Raw genomic sequence first — 5038 nt, forward strand, 5'->3', positions numbered from 1 at the left:
GTATGTGGGATCCGAACCCTTGGGCGGGAGCGCCGCCGCACTTCCCAAGCAGCGCACTATCCAGTGCGCCACCGGGCCAGCCCCACACTGATGAGGTTTTCTTCATAAGCTTGTATAACAGTTATTGCATATTATAAAGTTTATTCTTAGGTAGCTTATATTTGTTTCTACTAAAAGTTGGGTCTTTTTTTTCCATTGTATTTTCCAACTTACTTTTTATCTATAGCAGTTGTTGGCAAACTTTTTCTGTAAAGGGTCAAATAGTAAATATCTTTTATTTTTTGGATCAAGTGGTCTCTGTCATAACTACTCAGCTTTGCTCTCGAAGCATAAAAACAGCCATAGACAATAGATAAATAAATAAGCATGGCTGTGTTCCAATAAAACTTTATTTGCAAAAACAGGCAGTGGGCTGGATTTGGCCTGCAGACCATAGTCTTAAGACCTTTTGTTTATAGCAAAGGTGTTTGTTTTTTGTGGTTTCTTTTGGTGGCTGGCCAGTACTGGGAACTAAACCTTTGACCTTGGTGTTACAAGGCTGTACTCCAACCAACTCAGCTAACCAGTGATTTTTATATATTAATTTTTTAGCCAGATACCTGCTGAATTCTTTTATTGTTCCTAATAATTTTCATTATATTTGCTTGGGTTCCCTGGAATTAGTCATCTCACTTTCAAATAATAATAATTTTGCCCCTTCATTGCATCTTGTAATTTGTTTTCTTTTCTAATTGCCTTGGATAGCACTTTCAGACAATCTGCTCCTGTATTTCCTATATATTAGTAATTGGATCTAGAAGCTTCATTGGATTCTTTTTGTGGGAGGCAGAGGGCAAGACCGCTTCATGGGTGGTGGTGTGTTTTTCCATCAGGATGGACATAGTACCTCGTGTCTCTCTTTTTGTGAGGTTCACTGCCAAAGATGATCATTGCCTAGATCCTTTAATTCACTAGAGGTTACAAAACTGACATCCTAAAACTGATATTCTAAGTCTTCATTTACTAGCTGAAATATGTCTATAAAGAAAAACTCCCCCTCAACAACCATTTAGTTGCCCATTGGTACAGTGAGTATAAGAAAGGCAAAATAATTGCTTGGTTCTTTTATTTCCCAGAGTTTAAAATAATGAGTTGTTTTCCTAGCATGTTCCAACGGTGACCTTTTAAAAGAATATCGTTATTAAATAATGGATTATTAGCATTTTTATACGTTTCACTTAATTGTGGTCATTATTGTTGTTGAGGCACAAATTGTCCCCTCTTTGGCCAATGGAAGTCTCTTCAAGTTAACTCCTGAATCTTTTTGATATGATGCTGGTAGTCTTTTATAGGTTTCCTGGTTTTTCAGTACAATAAGATATTCTTGGTTCATATCGTACATTTTCTGCCCCAGACTAGGAATCATCCATTTCTCCAAGAATCCCTGATTCCTTTTACTGGGAAATGATATTTAGTAATCCGATCTGACACTGTAAACATAGAAATCCCCCCACACTCGTGTATACACCATAGAACTAACTTTGTTTTCCCTTTATTTCTCACACTTAGTGATTAACAAAGACTGTATCAAAAGCAGACGTCCTGTCTTGTCCTATGCATCTCTCAAAGCATCCTGTCTCACCCAATACCTGTATAAACCCCAACCCTCAGTCAATTAGGGAAGCAGTTGGGACTTCAACTTCTGTCTTCTGGTCGGCGTCTTCTGAAATAAAAGGCCTTTCCTTTAAGTTCTGTCTGGTGGGTGTGACTGGTGACCCTATAGCGGTGAGCACTCAGGCCCACGTGGTGGTTACCAGCATTAGATGTATTTGTCGCTACTGGGTTGGCCATTGTTTGAAGATGTTTTCAGTGTGGGGCTGGCCAGTTAGCTCAGTTAGTTAGAGTGTGGCCTTGTAACACCAGCATCAAGGGTTTGGTTCCCTGTCCCAGCCAGCTGCCAAAAAACCAAAACCAAAACCCAAAAATAGATGTTTTCAGTGTACAAACCTCGGAAATATGCATTTTTTTTCTTTTAAAGATAAAATGCATCATGAGTTCATATTATTACTTCTAGGACCACAGGGTTTTCCCATGCTGAAAAAGCCCAGTTCTCAGTGACTTTGTTTCACACTACATACACGACAGTCTTAGAATAAAAATAGCGTGTTATGATACCATGGTCGAGTGTTCAGATCCCAAACTGGCCAGCCTCCAAAAAGAAAGAAATCAGTGACTTTGTTTCACACTACATACACGACAGTCTTAGAATAAAAATAGCGTGTTATGACACCATGGTCGAGTGTTCAGATCCCAAACTGGCCAGCCTCCAAAAAGAAAGAAAGAGGGCCAGCCCGTGGCTCACTCGGGAGAGTGCGGTGCTGATAACACCAAGGCCGCGGGTTCGGATCCCCTATAGGGATGGCCGGTTGGCTCACTGGGTGAGCGTAGTGCTGACAACACCAAGCCAAGGGTTAAGATCCCCTTACTGGTCATCTTTAAAAAAAAACAAAAAAAACAAAAAGAAAGAAACAGCAACACTACAGCTAACAATATGAATACCAAACCAGCTGAAGAGTATTTTTTGCAGTGTGCGGCTGGGTCTGTGACCTTAAAGGCCATCGACCTGGTTTAGGCTGCTCACCTCAGTCTCAGAATTGCTGCCGCCATGGCTAGTCAGCCGCAGGGGCACCAGCAGTGGCTGCAGTCCAAGAACCGGGCCACCGAGAAGGTGTCAGGGACCCAGAAGGGAAAGAAGAACTGGAGGCTAAAGCAGGCCAAAGAAGCTCGGGCTGAAATTGAATAGAACCTCCTGCAGAAGCAGACAGCTGCAGCTCTGGGATCCCAGGCAGTTGTGGCGCTGAAGTGGAGGAGACCCAGAGGAGATGGCCATCCTCCAGACCTCTTTCTGGGAACAGGGATGAAGTCTTGGACAACCTCTTAGCCTTTGTCTGTGACATCTGGCCAGAAGTCCATGAAAACAATCGCATAAATGGACAGCAGCAGAAGAAAGAAGCACCTATTCCATGAACTGGCATTTTAGATGCTCTTATGGAATTTGAAGTTTAGCAAAGCTCCTTATATTCTTATGAAAAAGGCGTTAAATTACTTCTGTATGTTATGTAGTAGGTCTCTTTACATTTTGGAGAGTTGCAAATCTAGATTCTTCGTACAGACTTAGAACTTATCCAAAGATCTTTGTATCTTGTATTTCTTAGAAATTTAATGGGTATATGTTGTCTGTTTTTCTGTGCCTTTTTGCTCAAACAACATATATATCAATGTTGACTTCTTTCTTAGATCTAGTAAAACAAACAAAAAACAAACCAAACCCAGGCACGTTAGCTCAGTTGGTTAAAGCATGGTGCTAATAACACCAAGGTCCAGGGTTTGATCCCTGTACAAGCCAGCTGCCAAAAATACTACTTGGTGTACTGATAATCATTTAAAAATATACTCTTCGTTATGCAAAAAAACCCCCCTTTTTTTTTTTTTTTTTTTTTTTATAGCTTTTTGTCCTTAAGGTATATTCCACTAGGGACATACAATGAAATTACTGTTTTTAAAAGTCACTTAACTGGTCAGCCACCAAAAAAAAAGTCACTTAGCTCGTTAAAATTTTACTTTTGTTTTATAGATATGTAATGTTTTCATGTTTCCTAAGTAAAATCTTCAAAGTAAGATATTCTCAGAGAAACCTAGTGCCTTTCTCTATTCTCTCCACCCTTTTCTCTCCTGTCCTCTTTAAGTAACCTATAAAAATATTCAGTTTAATGGCAAGCTGTCCCTCTCCCCAAATATTTAGTTTGTCTTTCTACTTTTTACTCTTTTAAAGTATTAGCATCAATGTATGTATATTGAATGTATAATATTTTGTTGAGGATTTTTGCACTGATGTTCATAAGAGATTAGCTTGTAGTTTTCCTTTCTTGTAATGTTTTTATCTGGTTTTGATATTAGGGTAATGCTGTCATCACAGAATGAGTTAGGAAATATCCCCTCTGCTATTTTCTGGAAAAGATTGCAGAGAATTGTTATCATTTCTTTCTTAAATTGTTCTTAAATTCACTAAGGAAACCATTGGGGCCTGGTGCTTTCTTTTTTGGAAGGTCGTTTATTACTGACCCAATTTCTTTAAACGATACAGGCCTATTCAGATGATCTATTTCTCCTCATGTAAGTTTTGGTACTTTGGCCTTTGAAGGAATTGGTCCATTTCATTTATCAAATTTGTGGGCATACAGTTCTTCATAATGTCCATGGGATCTGTAGTAATGACTCCTCTTTCATTTCTGATATTAGCAATTTGTGTCTTTTCTCTTTTTTTCTCAGTTAGCCTGGCTAGAAGTTTTTTTAATTTTAGCAGTCTTTTTATAGAGCCAGTTTTCAGTTTCATTATTTTTTCTCCATTGATTTCCTATTTTCAGTTTCATTGATTTCTGCTCTAATTTTTCTTTTCTTTTTTTTTTTTTAAAGATGACTGGTAAGGGGATCTTAACCCTTGACTTGGTGTTGTCAGCACCACGCTCAGCCAGTGAGCAAACCGGCCATCTGTATATGGGATCCGAACCTGGGGCCTTGGTGTTATCAGCACCGCACTCTCCCGAGTGAGCCATGGGCCGGCCCAGCTCTAATTTTTCTTATTTCTCTTTCTCTGATTGTTATAAGCTTATATCATTCTTCTCTCTCTAGTTTCCTAAGGTGGAAGCTTAGATTGTTGATTTTAGGTCTTTCTTCATTTTAACACATGCATTCAACGCTATAAGCTTTTCTCTAAATACTACTTTCACTAAATCCCACAGATTTAGGTAAGTTGTATTTTCTTTTTCTAATTAATTAATTAATTTGAGGGCAGATGGCTGGTATGGGGATCTGAACATTTTTCATTGTACATGTTTTTTTTTTTTTTTTTTTTTTGTCTTTTTCCATGTCCAGCAACGGATCGCAACCCTCAGTGTTGCCCCCGTACCGGACCGGGGACCAGCAACGGGATCGCAACCCTCAGTGCTGCTCCCGCGCCTCGCTCAGCCAGTGAGCGGGAACCGGTCTGTATGTGGGATCC

At 39.5% G+C, this 5038-nt stretch overlaps 1 pseudogene; it reads left to right on the plus strand.

Moving 5' to 3' along the window:
- The first annotated feature begins 2644 nt into the window (after positions 1-2644).
- Positions 2645-3006, plus strand: LOC103595335 (annotated as a pseudogene).
- The last annotated feature ends 2032 nt before the right edge of the window (positions 3007-5038 follow it).

This window comes from Galeopterus variegatus, unplaced genomic scaffold (genome assembly GCF_000696425.1).
Source record: "Galeopterus variegatus unplaced genomic scaffold, G_variegatus-3.0.2 Scaffold1748, whole genome shotgun sequence".
Classification (NCBI taxonomy): Eukaryota; Metazoa; Chordata; class Mammalia; order Dermoptera; family Cynocephalidae; genus Galeopterus; species Galeopterus variegatus.